The sequence below is a fragment of the Lolium perenne genome, chromosome 4 (assembly GCF_019359855.2).
Source record: "Lolium perenne isolate Kyuss_39 chromosome 4, Kyuss_2.0, whole genome shotgun sequence".
Classification (NCBI taxonomy): Eukaryota; Viridiplantae; Streptophyta; class Magnoliopsida; order Poales; family Poaceae; genus Lolium; species Lolium perenne.
In genome coordinates, this window is record NC_067247.2 from 238,156,827 (window position 1) to 238,164,537 (window position 7,711).

General features: G+C 41.7%; 1 long non-coding RNA gene across 2 annotated transcripts; it reads right to left on the reverse strand.

Moving 5' to 3' along the window:
- Positions 1-843: 843 nt before the first annotated feature.
- Positions 844-6,938, reverse strand: LOC127332523 (uncharacterized). 2 transcript variants are annotated; one of them, XR_007870511.2, is made up of 5 exons: positions 5,892-6,938; positions 2,281-2,378; positions 1,873-1,956; positions 1,438-1,536; positions 844-1,326 (listed from the first exon to the last, which is right to left on the reverse strand). It is a non-coding gene; the product is annotated as an uncharacterized lncRNA (long non-coding RNA). The 2 variants fall into 2 exon arrangements; XR_007870510.2 differs by having other exon boundaries at positions 844-1,536; positions 5,892-6,935.
- Between the last annotated feature and the right edge of the window lie 773 nt (positions 6,939-7,711).

The following is a 7,711-nucleotide window of genomic DNA, read 5'->3' on the forward strand; positions in this document are numbered from 1 at the left end:
TCGCCACTGACATCAACAGATGACGACTATTCCTCATAAACTGACTGATCGGGCAAAACTCTAATGGAATTCACTTAACCCCCAAGATTAAACAGTATCAGAGGCCGTGTTAATTCATCAATTCATTGCCCGCACGTGTTCCGCAGCCGATTGAGAAGGAGAGGGACGGGCTGTCTTCAAGCGCTGATTCATTGACATTGTTGGAGGCGGCCAGGATCGCGAGACTGTGCTGCTAGAGGGCGTCGATGCGTGCGTCCGGTTGTTCCTAGAAATTGGCACGACGTCGGGTGATGGTAGCGAGCGGATGAAGCGACTTGGTTCCTCGACATGTTGCGAAAAGTTTGGCAAGCAGAACAGCCGCGATTTGAGCTCCGTAATGGCCGCGTTCTTAGACGGTGCCGCGCCGGCGGCTGGGGCAGGATTCGGCGGCCGATGCGTTGCAAGTTAAGGTCGAAAATTTTGGGGATCAGAACACCCGCATCTTGAGGTCCGTCGCCGCGTTCTTCAACGGCGCCGCCCTGGCAGCCGAGGATTTGGAGACTGATCGGCACTGCTGCCTCCTGCGCCGACTCGTCAGCTGTTGATTGCAACAGGATTGGGTCCTTTTACCATACGACACGGAGGGAGTATTTGAGCAGGATACAACCTCATCGACAGAACCTGGGCGAGAGCAAATATTCGATCGGGAGATCAGCAGGCCTATGGTATAGATTATATTGGGCCTAGAAATAACACGTTTTGGCCCGTTTATGACACCAGGCAACCACCTATTGCAATTTAATAGTAAAGATATATATATATAGAGAGAGAGAGAGTGGATTTGCTATGTTTGTAAGTAGTGGAGGGTGTAATCAGAACCACTCATTCGCATTGAGATCCGTACCTTTGGCTAGAAAAGGAGCTAGATTCTTTAGTTTCTACAGTTCGCTGTATTAAAAAGGCAAAGCATGCAGCTGTCTTTCTTCTTACACGGTACCTAATTAGGCAACCTACTCTGACCTTCACTGCTGCATGCGGTGCAGCCTTTCCATGAAATCCGGGGCAGTGTGGTTGTCTTTTAGCTCCATGTCAGTCTGGTGAACCCTCACAGGAGTGATGGATGGCTCTCTTGGTGTCTCTGTGAGTGATGGATGGCTCTCTTCGTGTCTCTATTTGGCGTAACGGGAAATTCAAACTGAATCAACATTTAAAACAACAGCTCTACGAGCATCATATAATACTACTACGTTGTACTGGCTAGGCCCACCATGTGACATAGACTTTGGACACCTGCCAGGGCCACACACAGCACCAGATGGCTATATATGACGATGGCCTAGCACAGCGCTGAAACCAATCAAAACAGAAAAGAAAACAAAGTATGTGTTAATGGTTCATAATACAATACCATATTGTTTGTAACACAAATAGAAAAATAATCAAGTAGATATAGCTGACATGCCGGATGCATCAGCTCGTCGGCGTAGACTCTGAATCACCAGGCGCCCCTTGGAATAAATGATGGCAGCACGCCTGTATTACATTGCCATTGGGGTCCTGAGCAGGAAAGAGATACATATAAAGTACAAACATGATTTGAGTAGCCTTTAACTAACAAAAATAATATATATTAATGCCTCAAAAGAGAATATATAATTATATGCATTACCAAAAGAAAAAAATAGAGTAAATTGATTTAGCTCGAATTAGATATTCAATTAATCGTAAAGAGCTACACGTATAAATGAAAGGTGCATGTGTAGGTAGAGAAAGGTTCGAACCACCCAAAGGAAAAGTGCATACGAGATAGCCATACCAAACTTCATCATGGTAGAAACATAGAATGTGGCCCAACAGATAAACTAAAGGCACAAATTGAAACAATGTTCATACCATGGTCTGGTTTGGTGTGGATAAGATGAGGAAGTAACGAAGTTAGAACTCCAAATCCTTGCTTAGAAAAATCTGATGAGGTGCCTGACATAGTGTTAAAAGGTGACTGGCCAAAGACTATATAATAAAGGATTTTCAAAATAAAGCTTGATTCCTATGGCTCAAAATGAAGAATTTTCTCCTACCCATGCCTTATAGACTAGTTGCATCCATTTATTTTGGATCAAACAATCAACTAAAGTTTGCTAAGAAATTCAACAACTACACGATTTGCTCCACGATGAGACCATTCGGAATATTTCAGTACCACTTCACATAAGAAATCATATTGAGGAGATAGTGTGTTCCGCAAATGGTTCCATACATACATTCTAATGGTGCGCGTACAATCATTTTAAGGAGATCTACCTGTGAACATGTCCTTTTAGCTTGCATTCCAGCTCCAGCTCACTTCTATCCCAACAGCTCAAAAGCAAATTTTAATCTATTTTACTACCAAAGAAATCCTGCAGATGCATGATAACACAAGTAAATGTTTTACCCTAATTGATCAACAGATAGTAGTTAAACCATAGATAAATATGCTAACATATGCTATCAGAATGGGGTATGATATATAAAAAGAGCCACACGTGGTAGGGAACAGTGCGTGAGAAAAATGAAAACGGTGCTAGGTAACAACCAAAAGGGTTCTTTGGGGGTGCAAAATTTTCTCATTTCCTTAAGCATCAGTATGTTTTTGTTTGTGAGGAGGGTGCTTGAACCCTAAATAATATCCTTCTATCACAAGTATGTGAGAATCTTTTATCGAATTAGTTACCTTTGTATGACTTGTAAAAATAAACTTGTACAATAACATTATGAGTATATGCACAGACTAAAATCATACAGTTGTTTAATGCTTTGTATATTTTTAACCATCTTGTTTGTTGTTACAAATAAAAATCAATGTAGCTACTTTGTTATGATTTATTAAAAGTGCCACACATACTTACGTACCCTCAATTGTAGTAGATATTTAAGGAAAAACACAACAGTGAGAATTGTACGTCAAACTGATCAATTATTAAATGGTTAGATGCAAACCAAAATAGGCAAACACAAGCCTCACCTTTCCCTTACACATGACCTAAACTGGAAACCTAGTCTGACATTTTCTGCATTGACTGATCAGCCTTTTCCATCAAACCCGGTTGCATAAAAAGACTTTTTTGGTCACATGCGTGCATGGCAAAGTGCAAACTTTTCTGGACAGGAAGATCGACCATCTATGGGGTCTGAGAATTGCCCGCATGGCAATTGCAAGTATGTAAACGGTACTTGACAACACACTATTAGTTATGAAGATTTTAGTTGTGCCCTGGACAGTATGTCCAACAAGGCCTCACAGTATGCACAGAGGAGCCTTCAAATTGCCCAGGCAGAAGAAAAGTGCCACATATTTAAAAGAAAATCAATCAAGAACAGACTTAGGTGTTCATCTATACTCCATGTTTAAAACAAAAAGGGTGCCCAATGTTTCAGTATCTCTTTAAAAAAATAAGAAAATCAACACTCTAACTTGGTGCCTACTCTAAATCAAATGGTGCCCAATATATTATTTGGCATTGCAGAGAAGTGCAGTCAACATTTGGAAAAGAACAAATCAAATAATCGGGAGCAGTGCCTTGTACTCCCTCCGATTGGAATAAATTGACGCGCGTAGTACACAAGAGTAGTGTATATATGTGCATATCTCGCGTCGATTAGAGGCCTCATTGTTACTAAACATGTTCATTATGCCCCAATATTGACAGAGGGAAAAAAGGCCCATTGAATTTGGTAGCAGAACAAATTATAAAAATCAATATGCACCATGGCAAACAAGAGTGCGCTCCAAATAGAAACGGTATAAACGGTATAACAAATTTTATATTTTTCTCCAAATAAAAATCTGGGTACAAAAGGAGTTACGTATTTGCATACAATTTATAAAAAGAGCCAACCGCCCAGACAAAAAGAGCTTGTTCAATAGCATAAACGGTGCTTGTATAACCAACTTTGTTTCTTCTCCAAATTAAAATCCGGGAACAAAAGTACTTAGGTATTCGTATACAATTTATAAAAGAGCCAACCACCCAAAACAAAAGGAGCCTGTTCATTGGCTTGAACGGTGCTCGGCACATATCTAATGGGTGCCCTCTTTAAAGTGAAGAGTAAACCGAGACAAAATTTCCATTCTGTTGATATGTTTAAATGTCAGCAACTTAGATTTCGCATTAACAAACAGTTGAATGAACAAGATATCCAACTCACAAATCTGGGAAACAAATGGACATTAAATCTTTCTTCAGAACCAGTCATCTAATCTGACAGAATTCCAATAGCAAATGTGCCAAGGAAAAGGCAACACAATGGCAAGAAAATAAATCAAGGACAGGCTGCGCTAATCTCACAGGTGCATGTGTATGTACCAAAATGTTCGAACCACACATATCAAAACTGCAAGATGTGAATATTGCAACGCAAACAAGGATTACACAGTTCAAAATGCTACTGGAGGGGTAAGAAAATTCTTCGTTATTTTTCACACATGATATACTATACAACATATAGTGCAAATGTCTAAATTGTTTCTCAAACAGAACACATAGAAGTAGAATATTTTAGTCACTGAAAGTGTACATCCCAGTAGTCAAATTTCCTGGCGAGCCGAGGTTGTCAACAAGAGGGAGGCGTGTCAGTGAGGAGGTTGCTAATAGTGGGGGGCTAGGACCTCACACCGGCTTTTTGAGGATCTGAAATAAGCAGATATACAAAAATGGGACTGGAGCATCAACATAGCAGAGAAGAACAAAAGATCTCAACACACGTTGACGCATAATACCAGTTTGAACATTAGCTCCCCACATCATAAGCACTAAATCCATTTTGGAATATTGGATAAACGCAAGTATTTGCAGTACAAAGTTCATCCAGAATTAGTATGGAGAGACTACAACATGCACAAAAAACCTTGTGACACTCAAAGGCTCTACGGGCTATGTTAGTGAACATTGGTCAGACGCACCCCTTTTGCTCTATCCAAACCCTGTACTGGATATCAAATGCATGTGGTAGGATTTTGCTCTCTGAATGCCAGATCGGTTCATTACAAACACAAGAAACCGAATAAGCACACAATCAATCCTAAGCTCCTACACTGGATCTAGATGCATGAGAAAAATGGTGACTAGGGGCACGCGATGCAGCATCAGACTCCAGTCTTTCTTTGTCAGTTAAACCTTCAGATTTGCAACATCACGCTCCGAATGAAGAAGAGAAGAACAAACTATGCAACATCGTGCTTTGAATGTGGTAAGTGTCCAAGAATTCGTAAAACATACACCCAGCAAATGATAAGTGCCAACAGAAGGACACACAAATAAATCTTGAAAGGGCACTTAGTAAAATGTGAGCTTAACAGTATACAAACGTTGGATTGTGGTTTACCTGGCATACAAACTTTGGATTGTATGTGTTAGTTCAGAATACGTGGTGTCAATCCAAATACGAGAAAAAATTTATACAAGAGCAGCTGCCGACCAGCACTGTCAGGCTGAGGCCATAGATAACGCAAGCTCGAGTGAAATTAGAAAGATCTATATTGCAAAAATTCTCGCTTCTTCTTAGAAATAAACCGATCCCCTCTACACTCCTACATTGTAAACAAAAATGGCAATAACTGCCAGTACTAGTTTTCAGTTTTCACTTCTATCAAAGTTAGTGCAGCAGGTTAAGCAGATAGGACCTGACAAACTGTGTGTCCCCTAGACTGATTCTATACTGTAGGAGTATGATAAACTTTTGTGTCAATGCGTAGAGAGCGGTACTAGTAGTGACCATTGTTACTTTGATTTTCTGGGTGTTGATTATACTCTTCTTACTCTAAACAACACAGTACTGATATCCCATGTGCTACTGACCCTAAACAACACATTAACCTGCAAGCCTGCAAGGGTGAGTTGAATGTTGAAACAGATATCAAGAACAGATCGTACCTCGACTGCCAGACCGATTGGAAGACCGCATTTCCACAATGGCCGGAAAACTTCAATTCGCAGCAGTTGCTTATAAAGAAGGGAAATTAACCCTGAAAAGACAGAAGAAGAGAAAAGCGTTTAAATCATGGGTGCAAAGGATGGGTACAGTTTACCTGCCGAGCAAAGAGAAGCAGGGTAACCAAATCCGGCACGGCAAGAACTCAGCTCAGCTCAGGGGAGAAGACGAGTGGCGGACTCCCCTTCTTCCATCTTCTTCAGACCTCTGCCTCCTAGGGCGGCGGTGGAGGCCCGGGATCGCCTCGTTTCCTAGGGCGACGAGCTCCAGGCTCCAGCCCCTCACGGCCTCCTACCCCCCGCCATAGCCCATGGCAGCCCTCTCCCTGGCCGGCCGCATCGCGAGATGAAGGTGAGAGGAGGCGCAGCTTGCTGCAGATGCAACGGTGTCGTCACCTTCCTTGGCGATTCAGCCCCTCCTTCTCCACCCAGTGCAGCGGCGGGAGGCCATACGGTGGCCGGGGAGATAGCTCCGTTGTGCAGCTCCCGCAGGACAAGAAAGCACGGGGAAGGAGGACCGTCGGCGGCGTTAGAGGAAGGCATGAGAGGTTAGGTCGAGGGTTGATCTGGATCGTGAGCATCATAATGAGAGAGACGATGGCAGCGATTTGGGATGAACCAAGAGAGAGAGGGGTGGTTTGCCTCGATCGGGGTTCGCCGCAATCACAGATAAAACGGGATAAACGGGATCCATGGGAATTGAGCAGTCTAAAACGGGAGAAGAGATGGGTGCCGAACCTTTCGCTAACTGGGCACTCAAGCGAAGCTCTCATGAGACTCTGTAGAGGGATTCTCGGGCAGAGCGCTATGGAAGGGGGCAGGCCTAGCGCTGGCCGGTGCAGCAAACGGGTCCCAACTCGGTTTAAAGAGGAAATCTCAAACACATCCACTAAATAGAGAAAAGTATAGTGGGAAAGTTTGGACCAACCCATAATGGGAATCTCAAAGCAGCATCAACCGTGATGATTGCAACCACCATGGAGTCACAAAATAGAAAAGCTTTTCTCTCTCTCTCTCTCTCTCTCTATATATATATATATATATATATATATATAACTAACCCTCGCTAATCAAACCCTCGTTAAAACACATAACCCCAAGCTAATAACCCGATCTAATAAAACCCCGCTCTATATATAGCTAGTAAACCCTAGATTAACCCCAATTAATATATGGCCTATATCGATCATATATATAGACATTATTGGGATTCATTAATTATATAATTTGTACTGATAATTAAATTAATTAACTTGAATTTTGACAAGGTCTCAAATGAAAACACACTTTAATTAATTTACCTCACAATATATATATATAATTAATATGCATGCATGGCCTAACCATGCATGCATATATATGTGTTTAATTTGGGGATTTCAGTCGCTCTCTCTCTCTCGTTGGTGGCCAACAACACACATGCACTTTGTGCGCAAAGGCATGTGCCTCTAATAATGTGTGCGCAGTCGGTCGATCTAGTTTTGATTAATCATAGCACACAAATAAAAGAAGTTGTATTTGAATCCACGCAACCTTAATCTAAAACACATAACCCGTAACAGGGCCTAATTAATTAACCCCTTTTCTCTAGCTAATTAGTGGAAATTGCACAAATTAAAGGGGTCCCTCACTAATTATACATATTTAGATTGTGATAAACTTTTGCCCCATATTTGGTGGATGGGTGCATCTTGGCATGTAAAACAATTAATGTTTGCAAATGGCATTGTCAAAATTTATGTACAAATGATTTCTTTCCATCC